Source organism: Chrysemys picta, chromosome 9 (genome assembly GCF_011386835.1).
Source record: "Chrysemys picta bellii isolate R12L10 chromosome 9, ASM1138683v2, whole genome shotgun sequence".
In the NCBI taxonomy this organism is placed as follows: Eukaryota; Metazoa; Chordata; order Testudines; family Emydidae; genus Chrysemys; species Chrysemys picta.
The window spans coordinates 12,978,957-12,993,616 of NC_088799.1; the positions used below are offsets into that span (position 1 = coordinate 12,978,957).

General features: G+C 42.0%; 1 protein-coding gene across 13 annotated transcripts in view; it reads right to left on the reverse strand.

Moving 5' to 3' along the window:
* The window catches only part of NAALADL2 (N-acetylated alpha-linked acidic dipeptidase like 2), a 953,294-nt gene that overhangs the window by 110,220 nt on the left and 828,414 nt on the right, over positions 1-14,660 (reverse strand). The window lies entirely within an intron of this gene.

Here is a 14,660-nt window from a genome sequence, read left to right on the forward strand (position 1 = left end):
ATGGTACTAGATTGGAGATAATTAGATATACCTGATCTAACCTTAGAGTGGCTCAGCAAAAACACATCTCCCTGACATCAAGTTGATGGCACAGAAAAGCCCTGCATCCCCAAACTGGATACAGAAATCTGCCATCATGTTACACACTGCTTATGTGATGTAGCCACTGTGATTCCCAGTGGAATTTTGCTAGATGGGGAATATTGCAGACATAGGTGCCAACTTTCCACGGCGCTGGTAGGAGCTCACGCCCCCTGTCCCCGCCCCGACCCCACCCTTTCCCCGCCTCTGCTCCGCCCCATTCCAACCCCTTCCCCGAAGTCCCCACCCCAACTCTGCCCCCTCCCTGCCCCATTGGGCATGTCACGAGTCAGCATGGATTCACGAAGGGGAAGTCGTGCCTGACTAACCTAATTGCCTTCTATGATGAGATAACTGGCTCTGTGGATGAGGGGAAAGCAGTGGATGTGTTATTCCTTGACTTTAGCAAAGCTTTTGATACGGTCTCCCACAGTATTCTTGCCGCCAAGTTAAAGAAGTATGGGCTGGATGAATGGACTGTAAGGTGGATAGAAAGCTGGCTAGATCGTCGGGCTCAACGGGTAGTGATCAATGGCTCCATGTCTAGTTGGCAGCCGGTTTCAAGCGGAGTGCCCCAAGGGTCAGTCCTGGGGCCGGTTTTGTTTAATATCTTTATTAATGATCTGGAGGATGGTGTGGACTGCACTCTCAGCAAGTTTGCAGATGACACTAAACTAGGAGGCGTGGTAGATACACTAGAGGGTAGGGATCGGATACAGAGGGACCTAGACAAATTAGAGGATTGGGCCGAAAAAAACCTGATGAGGTTCAACAAGGACAAGTGCAGAGTCTTGCACTTAGGACGGAAGAATCCCATGCACTGCTACAGACTAGGGACCGAATGGCTAGGTAGCAGTTCTGCAGAAAAGGACCTAGGGGTCACAGTGGACGAGAAGCTGGATATGAGTCAACAGTGTGCTCTTGTTGCCAAGAAGGCTAACGGCATTTTGGGCTGTATAAGTAGGGGCATTGCCAGCAGATCGAGGGACGTGATCGTTCCCCTTTATTCGACATTGGTGAGGCCTCATCTGGAATACTGTGTCCAGTTTTGGGCCCCACACTACAAGAAGGATGTGGAAAAATTGGAAAGAGTCCAGCGGAGGGCAACAAAAATGATTAGGGGTCTGGAGCACATGACTTATGAGGAGAGGCTGAGGGAACTGGGATTGTTTAGTCTCCAGAAGAGAAGAATGAGAGGGGATTTGATAGCAGCCTTCAACTACCTGAAGGGGGGTTCCAAAGAGGATGGAGCTCGGCTGTTCTCAGTGGTGGCAGATGACAGAACAAGGAGCAATGGTCTCAAGTTGCAGTGGGGGAGGTCCAGGTTGGATATCAGGAAAAACTATTTCACTAGGAGGGTGGTGAAACACTGGAATGCGTTACCTAGGGAGGTGGTGGAGTCTCCTTCCTTGGAGGTTTTTAAGGCCCGGCTTGACAAAGCCCTGGCTGGGATGATTTAGCTGGGAATTGGTCCTGCTTTGAGCAGGGGGTTGGACTAGATGACCTCTTGAGGTCCCTTCCAACTCTGATATTCTATGATTCTATGATTGGACCCCTTCCCCAAAATTCCTGCCCCAGTCCTGCCTATTCCCCAAGTGCGCTGCGTTCCACCTCCTCTCCCCTCCCTCCCAGCCCCGCGAAACAGCTGTTTCGCGGCGCAAGCGCTGGGGGAAAAGCAGGCATGTGGCAGCTCAGGGGAGGAGGCAGAGGCGAGTTGGGGCAGGGTGGGGAGCTGCTGGTGGGTGCTGAGCACCCACCAATTTTTCCCCATGGGTGCTACAGCCCCGGAGCACCTATGGAGTTGGTGCCTATGATTGCAGACATAGAAAAGAGTAAATCTACATCTGAAAGGTGAATGTTTTGATTCCCCCGGACTTTAAGCGGGCTAACATCTCCCAAATAGGCATCAGTAGCCTTTGGGAGATAGAGCCCAATTCCAGGAGACTCCCAGCAAAAACGGGAGGGTTGGCAAACTTGGTGCCTCTCCCCCCACAGTCTCTCTGTGGGGAGAGAGAACTGGGGGGAGTCCTCTCTCCCCGCCATAGCCCTGGGACAGCCTGCACCCCAAACACTTCATCCCCAGCCCCACCCCAGAGATTGCACCCCCAGCCTGAGCCCTCATGCCTCTGCACCCCAACCCTCTGCCTGAGCCCTGAGCCTCTCCCACACTCTGAACCCCTCGTCCCCACCCCTACCACATGAATTTTGTTATGTGCACCAATACGGAGGTGATGTGTTAAATTCATTCTGCATATGTGTGGTAAAAATTAGAGGGAACACTGTTGGGGCCCTATCTCACCTGTCTTACACTAATGTAAATCTGGTTAACTAACTCACTGATGTAGAAGAAAAGTCCCAAGGTATTTAAACCCTAAAGCACAGTAAGAAAACATTAGGAATGAATGGGAAACCGTCTCTGGCTGTGGAACATTTCAGTGATTTTCTGAAGTGGCTGGTGCATTTGTAACCCACACACCTCCTGGGAGTGGTGCTCCGTCCCTTCTACTGGCAGAGAGACCACTTAGCGATTAATGAATTTGCTACAGTCTTAGTGAAGAGACATGTGGCTTTTAGCTCATGCAGTAGAGAGAGGCTCATGCATTTAACTCCAGAGGTCCCAGGTTCAATCCCGCCCACTGACGACCAGGGTCTGTCGGTATTACACATTTTCTTTCAACAAGCAGAGGTGATTTCTACAATATCACTATATATTCCTTCCCAACAAACAGAGAATACAGTACAAGAGGGTCCTTCCCCTGTACTGAATTCTCTGTTTGTTGGGAAAGAATATACAGTGTATTGTAGGAATTATTTTACTCTCTGGGTAATGAAGAAATTTGCATAATGCAAAAATAATGACTGAACTGAAGCTTAACAGCAAGAGGGGAATGTATATTTAAAACTGCACCATTTGTTTTACTGTGAAGAACCTAAGATATTGAAATAGAAAACAGAATACCAGAATTTTAGTTTGATTCTTCACCTATTTCTTCATGCTAATGAGAGGGTAGTTTTACATATGGCTGTAGTTCATTATGATCTTTTGAACTACTGCTATGAAAACTAACCACTCAGCTTAACAGTTTGAATCATTAACTGGAATTATTATTCACATTGCTTTAGATTGTGACATATTCCAGACATCATAAATGACATTTATGCTCACATTCTGTAAAGTTTAAAGTGCTCTGAATTGCACAGGTTTCTACAGGTCTGTAACAATGCATTAAACATAGTCCCTTCTCTGAATTCCAATTCACATACTTTTGAGGGAAGGTGCAAGAAGAGACTACAATGGTACTTTAGGGTTTCATGATAATTGCTACACTGGTTGGCATTTCAAAATGAATATGATCCTTTCACTGACATCTTTCATCACTTAGGGCCAATACTTGGTCCTTGATCCAGGCATTTATTACTTTTTACATGAATGGAAATTACATGCTAGGATTGAGGCCAATAATACAGTATGTAACAGATAAGAGTTGTTAGATCTGGAGTTCATGGTGCTCATCTGGGGATGAATCCTGCTCCCATTCAAGTCAATGTAAAAAACTCTACTGAGTTGAATATTGCAGGATCAAGCCCCTGAAACATAAGTGTTTTAACATGTTGCATTAGAAAACTGAAAAACTTTCAGAACAGGAGATATTGATGTAATTGCTGTGCTAGTAAAGAGATTGGTAACAGCTCAATTGGTCAAATAAAAGTTCTTTCAATAAAATCCCATAATGAAGGCATTAGAGTACTGCATCATCTCCACATACTATGTTCTTAAGAGAAACTCAGTTGTAAGGAGAGTGTTCTACTAACCACAAGAGGCAGACTAGGAAATGGACTGTATTTGCTGGAATTGTTTGTACAGTGCTTAGGTTGGGGGGGGGCATGCGGGGAGGGCTGATATGTGCACCAATACGGAGGTGCACATAGGAGTCGATATGCTACCTCAATATAAAATTAATTAAATATAATACTTCCACAGTGTAAATTGAAAGCATTAGTGATCTCACCTAGGAAAGAAAGAGAACAGCAAGTTAATGCAGTTTTTGAGCAGCCAATGAATTAGGAAAAACACCATTAAAGCAATACAAAAAATATCTGGGGGGTTTTGTTTTTTTTCTTTTTTTGTGTAGACACCTATCTTAATAAGCTCATGCCAACAATGATGATAGAGCCTTTGGCAACTGAATTACCTTGATAGCCAATAATGTGTTCTCTTAGCAGTGTTGACATTGAAGAATGGATCATTGCAATGCTACTTTTATGAAGTTTGATTCACTGATTGAACATGTACAACTGGTGCAGAATGAGACAACTGGAAATGTGGGGAGGACTTGAATAACTCCAGGCATGTTCTTCAATCCTTCCAATTAGGACAGCAAGTGTCAGGTTTGTTCTTTCAATTACTGGATTTCAGGTTAGATGGGCAAGGATTCAGGCTGTAGTGTCTTTTCAAAATGTGTGTAGAAGTCCAACTATATTGCATTTGAAATAACTGCCAGCTGCTCTATGGAAACTAATTTGGGATGGGCTAGCGTGACCAGATAGCAAGTGTGAAAAATCAGGACAGGGGATGGGGGAGTAATAGGTGACTATTTAAGAAAAAGCCCCCAAAATTGGGACTGTCCCTATAAAATCGGGACATCTGGTCACCCTAGGACGGGCATCAATGGCACTTACATATTCAAAAATACAATTAAACAGAAATAGTAGACGCAAAATATTTTCATCATTCAGTATGGTGGCATTTTGTGGCCAAACAACCCACAACAAACAAAACACACCTTTAGAGTCCATGATAACATTGACTTTCAGGCAAATATACTAGTGGCTTCTTTGTATTGCAACAGTGAGTAACAATGTTCAGCAGAAAAAGACAGATGTCAGGAGGGACTTCCTCCACTACAGCCATCAGTGGTGTCAAAGTTAGACTCAGGACTCTCAGTTTGTCAGACCACTCTGTTTTATTAGCACAGAGCTCTGCTAATAACACCCGGATAATGTGAGCACCCTCCAAGACCCACACTACCTTATTTTATACAGATAAAAAGGGTGCGAACTTAACAAGAGAACAAAGACAGCAGAACTGACAAGTTTACCCGAGGCTAGACATACATATTCAATTTTCTTACTAACTTTTTACAGATCTCCGGCTGATGTTTCACCATTAGCTTAAGCGGACTCATTGTTTAGGTCTTAATGTTCCTTTTCCAGACACCTGTATTTCAGCATTCCTTATTTCTGCTTAAAGGTACATACAGCATTTCTTTAATCCATTCTATTTTTACAATATAATTCATTCTACTTTCACAGTGGTCAGCTAGTGGTGTAGCTGCAGCATTACAATCCCTAACAGACAGGGATATTCCCCTGGTCAGTATACCCTCCTTTCAAGCAGGAGTAAGCTTCACTATTACAAAATAGACACTTTGCTTATCTACACACTAAGGGTTTGCAGTTATACTAGTGGCTGGTGACAGATAGCTGTAATTGGACCAAATCCCCTGTGTGGATGATCCACCAGTCACTTGGGCAGATTAAACTTGGGCAGGCAATGTTTAAGGGCTTTTCCAGACCCTTCCCTGAGTAGGATTAGCAGCGCTGTCCTGCGAAAGGATTGCTGTCAGTCACCTGGGATGATGTAGAACATCCGTGTTGCCCAGGATTCAAGGCTGATGACCAGAATCCCAGGCCTGCATGCAGGTTTGTGGTTATGATTCCCAGTGTTCATCTACACGTGGCCCTTCAGCATTCACCTATTGCCACAGAATTCTCTCTTTCTTAACAATGAGTGAATGTCATCACATAAAAACCTCATGCATGAAGACAAATGCACAGGGGCAATCTCACTCTCTCAGCTGCTAAAGTCAAAGACCTACGACCCCACAGGTCATGATGACTGGGAACTTCATTAGCTGCAGCGACTGATGTCTTTTAAAAAGAACAGGAGTACTTGTGGCACCTTAGAGACTAACACATTTATTAGAGCATTAGCTTTCGTGGGCTACAACCCACTTCTTCGGATGCATATAGAGTGAAACATATATTGAGGAGATATATATACACACATACAGAGAGCATGAACAGGTGGGAGTTGTCTTACCAACTCTGAGAGGCCAATAAAGTCTTTTGTGCATTGTCAAGCCTTACATATTCCACAATGCATTGTTGCATTGCCTTTCCAGCCATTGGACCAACATGTCTCCTCTGCCTGGTCTGCCAAAGGAGATTTAATATGCTGGGGATAGGAGTTTCCCCTCATGACTACTCTCTACCTGGTTTAACCCTGTCAATCAAAGCAGTGACCTGTGGTGTGGCCACTGCCACCACCACTGCGGCATAGTAGCAGCTATTTGGAACCACAGGTGAGAGCTGGGTGTGAAGTGAGGATCAATGAAAGAACCACTCAAAGAGTGCAGCTCTCCTGTCTTTCAGAGAACTACTTCTCCTTCTATACCCCAGGCACCCATAACTTTTACATGATTATATTGGCCATGACTCCCTGTTTACCTGCACAGTTTTATGATGGTCACGGCTCTGGCAGACTTGAGCACTCTAAATCCACCAGCTGCCCAGGAGACTGTGTTGGAGCAGAGTGTTTTCCGGCCATTCCAGCTCCAGCCGAGGATGCATGGAAGTAGAGTGGCACCATGTGAGCAATGCAAACAAAATGGAACAGGTCAGAAAATCAGGTCCAAAATAAATATCTTGATCAACAACTCTGCAACTTTAACTGATTTTTATTACCGGTACTTTTAGTTCCCCCTCTCCAGCTATTAGAGTTCAAATATAAGGTGCAGAATTCCTTGAAGAAATTGGCTTTTATTAACAAAGAACATGTGGACTCCTGGAAAATTCTAATCCTAGGAGAAGTTACAATATACAGTAGTTTAGTATACAGTATCTGACCAAAGGCAGCTTGATTGTGTGCCAGAGCTCTTATTTTCTTTACTAGAAAAAGAGGCCTCCTTTTACATGTGGCATTGAAAAAAACCCTAGACATGATCTTTCTTTTTGAATCCTGTTATTGCCCTGTTCATCACAGTTCAGACAGAATGCTAGATGAGGTGAAGATTCAGTGCTGGTTCACGTTGCCAGGTCTGCCTCTTGGTTTCATTATTCCATAGCAATTGTCAGCAACCAAGTACACATTTCCAGAATGGAGCTTTGTGCAGAGCATCTTATTTACCCACTGCTTGAACTGGATTACGCCCTCTTTCATGGAGGAAGGATGGGTTGGAAAATAAACGACTTCACCTGTACACTTCAGAGAATATGTGCTAACTTCAGCCATTCCAATGAAACATGACTACGCGTCTTTGCAGAAAAACAAGTTCTGTCTTTGCACCAGCTGATCCAGATTGTCGCTGCAGAGCATATTCTGAGCTTCACTAGACTGAGCTGTAAACTACACCTCTACCACGATATAACGCTGTCCTCGGGAGCCAAAAAATCTTACCGCATTATAGGTGAAACCGTGTTATATCGAACTTGCTTTGATCCACCAGAGTGCGCAGCCCTCCTCTCCCCTCTCCCCGGAGCACTGCTTTACTGCGTTATATCTAAATTCGTGTTATATCGGGCCGCGTTATATTGGGGTAGAGGTGTACTAGAGATGGACAGCATAGACTCAGTGTAAGGGAGGCTCGTAAATCAAGGGAGAGGCTGGTGCTTTAACTAAGGATGATATTGTCTGGCAAACAGAATTAACATCTTGGGAAAGTGTTTCTACTACTAAAACTGAGACTTGGGCTATGTCTACACTTCCCATGGTTTACACTAAAGCAGGATGCACCAAATTGCTGCATTGTAATTCACCCGTGTGGACACTGCAGGGGTGAACTAAAAGTTTCCTAGTTCACATTAAGGTAATCCTGTTTGACAATGATTACATTAGTGCAAACTAGGAATCTTTTAGTTCACGCTGGCAGCATTTACATGGGGGGAGTTATAGCGCTGCACTTTGGTACGCACTGATATTCACAACTCCGTAGTCTGAACAGCAGGGCAGTGTAGAAATCTGAGGCCAGGTAGTAAGTACAAGGTCTGCCGAAGTACAAGAGAGTGCTAGAAAAGTCAAGAGGCTTGACTGAAAGGGAGCAGGAGTTTGGACAATGGTGAAGAGCTGTCCAGCTGGTTGACTATAATGAACCACTTGCTTTGTTTTTAAACCAGGACTGTGTTTTTAAACCAGGACTCAAACAGTGTTTGAGTTGTATTGTTCAATCTTGCAGTTGCTTCTACAGTAATTAAATAAAATAAATGTGTGTAAGCTAAGGGGAAAAATACTAAAGTTTTTGTTCCCTGATCTTTTTCTCGTAGTTTCAACATCACAACTGTCACGGAAGTTCTCAGTTAAAGAAAGAAAGCAGGAGGGGAAATAAAAACCACCCTGGGATAAATTATGGCAATGTTTTTGCACATTCTCTCCTCCCTCCCCACCTCCCCCACCAGTTTTCAACCAACTATAGGATGCATTGAAATGTTTTCAGTTTCAAACTTGATGGAATTTCATATGTAGACGTTTTAAATTTTGAAATTTCAAAATTTGATTAAACAAATCACAACACGTGATTTTTTCTCCCTTTTCTTCCAGCTATCTTTAATAATAATATAGTCTCCCATTATTCTTCCTGAATGAACAGTTGCAGAATATGTTGTGCTTTTGAATCTCAGGAATGCAAGTTTCTGTGCAAGTCTGACTGCATTCAGGGAGTTACTATGACAGATTAATGGAAGAAAATACAGAAGAACAATCAGCAAGGTGAGAATGAAATTATGTAGTATGATTGGGACATAACACTGCATAGTCTAATAGCAGTGCTGCAAGACCCAAATTATAAGATGAAGAAACTCCTATAGTGAAACACCAGTGGGTTTTTTCAGACCGTAGCCATACATTCATCCAAAGTACACATGCACTTATTATTAAAGCAGTGGTTTTTCTCCTACATATACACAAATATCATGATGTTGGTGTTCTTTCAAATACAAGGAGAAAGAATTACAGTAAGCAGCCCTGTTTGTCCAGTTAAATACCATCTCTTTGTATCTCTGAGGCTACACACTCTTGCTCTCTTGAACATGCCTATAATTGCTAAGGGGCTAGCTACACCTTTCTGGAGTAAGTGCACCCATCTCAAGTCTGGGCCTCCTGCTCTGACCTGTCTCTGGTTGGCATCTCACAATTCTTCCACCCTTAGACTGGTACATACCCTATGTATACCAACCGCTTATCCCCCTGCAGTACCAGCTGTGTGTCAGGCACTTGCGTTTCTTCTGTTTTGGAACTTGTGACCAGCGATATTGGCCAATAGGCTTTTTCAAACAAAAAATATTTTTATTTAGTAGTTGGAGTAAAACACAAACAGCCTTGGCCTCCTCTAAGCTTATGCTTCCCTACAAGCTAAATACTCAAAAGAGTTGGAAAAAAGCCATTTCACCTAACCTGAATTTTTTCATTAAAGTGTATCAATTCTGAAAAAGTTTCCCACAAAAACATTTTTTCTGAAATGAAAACAATTTAGAAAAAATTAAAATTGTTTCAGTTTTCAAAAATGTATATTCATGTTTTACAATATTTCATGATGTCAGTAGTATCAGTACATGAGACATGTCATAATACAATATAATCACTGAAAAGTCCTATTCTATTTTTAGATTATTTTATTTAGTGTTTGAGAAAACATTAAAGGCAGCTGCTACTTAGCACAGATTGAAACATCTTATTTTCTAGCTCAATTTATCTTCTGTCTGTGTTGTCACATAACCAGCTAGTGCCTCATTTAAATACAAATGCAATGGCACCTGTTATCCATTTGTTTCTTTTTCCTACTGGCCCCTCTTCTCTCTCTATTTTAGCAGTGAATGCAAACATTGTTTTAAGACCATTTTAAAAAGCTGTTTAAGAAAAAACAAAAACCAAACAAATATACAGGATGTTGCTGCAGCTGCAGCCAGTGGCAGGCTCCAGGACTCCTCCTCCCCCCAAGTCCCAGCACTCAGCAGTACATCGACCACGTCAACACTGATGCTCCTTTCAGTGGTAGCTGTTACTTATGCTCTGCAGTGACTGCCAGTATTCAAGCTGGAGAAGGGAACATTTCCCTTTCTTTTTACTTTTACATTTCTTGTTTGTGATGTGCTTGTCCTTCCTGCTCTACTTATTTCCAAACAGCATTTGATCTTTAAGTAAGTATAGCCTATTATAATGCACCTGTGGTATAATTCATATAAGGTACAGCTGTTATACTGTTTTTCATTATAGCTTTCATGTCCCATCTGGAACTAAAATGTACATATAACTTGTTTGCAAATGCTATAGGGAGCTTATTTTATGTCAATCTATATTATCTCAAATGTCAACTATAAAAATGGTCCCTCAAATATTACAGCTCACTCACAAATAGGATCTAACATCTGTAGGTATGGAAGAAAAGAAACCTATCTTTCCACACGGAATCACTTGTAAACTGTTTGCATGAACTAATAGAAGAGGTGCAGCTGGTGTCAGATGATGCAAGCAATTATAAGAGGATATTAGAGGGCATCTCTTGAGTGGGGGTAGCCGATGCATACGGAAAAACGTAAGAAAGACCAGTAAACTCCATGTTATGGTTTTCATCAAACACCACAGGATTTGAATGAAGGGGGATGAAATGGTGTGCACCACTCAAAGCAAAACATACAAACACATGCAGAAGTAGTCAGAAATCATGGTCACTAAGGCTAAACTTGTAAAAGGTATCCTAGGATACAGGGATTCCATGATTTTCACATTTCAAAACATACATTCCTGACCTTTGTCATTGTGGACGGTTTGCCATTTTCATATTAATTCATACATGCTTTAGTATCTGATTGTGCATCGATTCAATATGTAAAACATATGCTACTTATGAGACGCTCATAGGGTATGTCTATACTATCCGCCGGATCGGCAGGCAGCAATCGATTCAGCAGTGGTTGATTTATCGTGTCTAGTCTAGATGCGATAAATCAACCCCCGAACACTCTCCTGTACTCCACCGCCACGAGAGGCACAGGTAGAGTCGACAGGAGAGCGGCAGCGGTCGACTCACCGCAGTGTCTGCGGTGAGTAGATCTAAGTAGCTGAAGTTGCGTAACTTAGATCGATCCCCCCAGTGTAGAAAATATATATTTTCATATAGATTAGTTATGTTTGTTTTTGTAATCTAGAAAGAAAAATACAAAGATACCCTGAAGTGTGGAGAAAACAGGAATTGGTACATACACAAATATTTAATATTTATATAGTACGTAACAAATAAGATGTTTGTGATCGAAGTGGATTAATTACAAAGGAAATGTCAGAGAGAGTGATACTGCTGTATTCCTGGTACAGCTTCCTATAAAGTTTAGCTCCCTTGCTCTCACTCTCAGCAGAGAAGCCAGTGATTCAACAGGCACGGACACTTAAATGCCTCCTTCGGCCTCAAAAGGAAAGAAGGACTGAAATGCATTTGTGGGCACTTTGTGCATTGCCAATTCTTGTGCTACACCTGGTCTCTGGGTCAAGAGAAAACTTCATTTAGCCACAGACTTGCAGCCATTCAGTTCAATTTCAATAAAAGTGTTCATTTGTAGCCTCACCCAAAGAGAAGAGTTGGAGTGTAATATATCTTTTGTATGTCTATAACCTGAATGGGACTGAGATATTTTAACTCAAGAAGAAACAAAGGGTATTTCTCCCAGAAACGGGGGGGGGGGGGGGGTATTTATTGAGGGACATTTGAAACACACCAGTTATTAAGGTATAAAGGCATAAAGATTCTAGATTATACAACTCCCTCATTGAAGTTTAGTGTAATCAGCATCACTGATAACTTTCTCAAGAGCTAGTGGTCAGAAGCCAGAACTCATCATAGAGCCAATTATGACATTTCTAGCATGCCTTTTGTCAGTTTGGTCCCTGCCAAAGTAGAATCAATGCAAAGGTTTCATTGCTGAGAATCCAAGTGCTGATGAATGGCCCCATTGGCATTCTCTCAAGCACTGCCATTAAAGCTCTCAGCAATGTGCAGTTCCTAAGCAACGCATGTTGCCATATTAAAAGTGACACAAAAATATTTTAAAGCCAGTATTGTTAACTCACATAATCACAACTAGTTGTTATGAAACTCTGTGAGAGAGTTGCAGAATTGTATTGATGGGTCTTACTGAACCAAGTTAATATACATTAATGGAGTATCACCAGATTTACTCCAGTGTGCGAAGAGATTCAGGTCCAAGTTGTTTGCACTAATTCACATATTGCCTATTCCTATGGTTAGGTACATTCCACGTCCAGCTGTACCAGTGCCTTGAGGCTCCAGCTGACAGATCACTAACTGTTGTTCTGCAACTTGCTCCAACAATGAAGACGGGCCAATGCTTGTTTACACTTTGGCTACCTTGCCATTATAACACCACTTCTTCTACCATCAGGCAGTCCATATATTTCTCCCATTGCACAAAATCTTTTAACCCGTCCCAGGCCTTCCAGCAAACAACCCCATATTTGCCTTCAAACTACTAGGCTCTAACATACGCTGATCTGACAGCTATTCTGAGCCATCAGAGCACCTGCATGCTCTGATTATACACTGTTTGCCTCTTAATTAGACACTCATTCACCATTCATTTCACCTGGTGAATCCAGGAATACCTTTACCTTAAGGGTATTCATTGGGTTAGATTAGTTATGCTAATCAGCCACCACAGGCTGACAATTAACCCTAATTAGCTAATCCTTTACTCTTAAACATAACCCCAGGTATTTATATTTTAAACTTTTCAGAGATTCTAGTACCAGATAATTCACACATTAGATTTCATTAAGGTTCCACAGTACCTCTCTTTGAGAATGCAGCCAATGGGCGCTTTCCCAGTGACTCCACTGGGCGCAGGATCAATCCTTTTATGCACAGAACAAGTGCAACATAGGCAGTTGCAGTTTAAGCTTCTCCCACACTGATCTCGCCAGTGTGCGTCTGCTGCTATGGGTGAAAGACTGTCTCAGTCTCCATGATCTGTGGCCTCTTTTTTTAGACTGACACTGAAATGCCAAATGTGGTAGTGGTCCTGTGCTGTAAATAGCTAGGAACTAGATTAAGACCACTGTGCCAGCAGGCTACCTAGAAGCCAGTAGACAACACACACTTATTCTGGAGACAGTCAGTTTTGGTGACCTAGTTTACCCACAACCATTTTGGCTCTCTGTGTGGACAGCACCCATGATGAGTCAAGTATTTCAGAAGCCACCCAGATCTAATTTACATGCAGTTTGGCATTTGAGAATACTGTTTTAACATTTACTTTGTGCATATCTTTCAATTGTACAGCATCTTCACAGCTGGATCAGAATAAAAAAATCCTGATTTAATCAATAGTATTGCTTTTATAATAATCACTATCCAGCATATGAATCTCTTAATGCTGTGATTTTAACATTTTCTCAGCTTCTAAATCTCAATTTGATATGATAAAGCTACTCTGGCTTCAATGCATATATATACTAACTGTCCTAAAATACCAATTATGGGTAGATCTTCCAAGGCACATAGCATCATTCAAATCAAGCCCAAGCTGGTCACTAAAAGAGTCATGATTGTAATTTAAAATGCATTTTCTCTTACATAAGCAGCTGAGAAAGGGCAATGTTATAATGGCATGGCACTCAGACTTTGATGCTTTCTAGGGAGATTTTTCTTTGGGCATTACAATTTGCTAAAGGAAAATTGAAGATTATGTATAGAGGCATAGATCACTGTTAAAATATTAATTTGCACTAGCAGCTGATGGACACGATTCAAATTAGGAAACACCAGGATTTGGAGCATTACACACATGATTACAATATACTATTGCCTGCTTTTTAGGCCTTAGCATGGACCAAGTGTCACAGAGCATCATGTATAAAGTGCTGGGGTAGCCCACAATTCTCTGAGTCTACCTACATTCAAACTTAATCATCATTTTACCACACACATAAAACATTGGGAACAGATTCATGACCTACAGCTCCAAAAAACCAAAACAAGCCATCACCACCACAGGTCTCTCTACCTCTTGAGATAAGAAGCATAATTTTGCTAGCTCAGCTTTGCAAAAGAATCAAATACCTGATATTTATTTTTACATCCCCTAGACAGCAGTGGTACAATACTAATATATATAGTATTTACAGTTTAAATCAGCTGTTTAGAGCACAACTTGTAAAAACTTTGTTTCTTCACTCAGAGATTTGTAGAAAAGACAGGTTGACTGAAAAGACATGTGGCAGATATGCAGATGGCTTATTGCTAATAAGGGCGTCACTTTCACTGTTACATTCATAAGGGCAGTCTATTAATTGGGTAATACATTTAAAACAGGTATGATGTATTATTTTCTGAGTGTAAAGTGCACAGCGTTTAAGAAAAACTCCCATTTGAAGAGGGGATGGTGCCACAGTTGGAGAAGCTGTCACAGTGGACGAGAAGCTGGATATGAGTCAACAGTGTGCTCTTGTTGCCAAGAAGGCTAACGGCATTTTGGGCTGTATAAGTAGGGGCATTGCCAGCAGATCGAGGAACGTG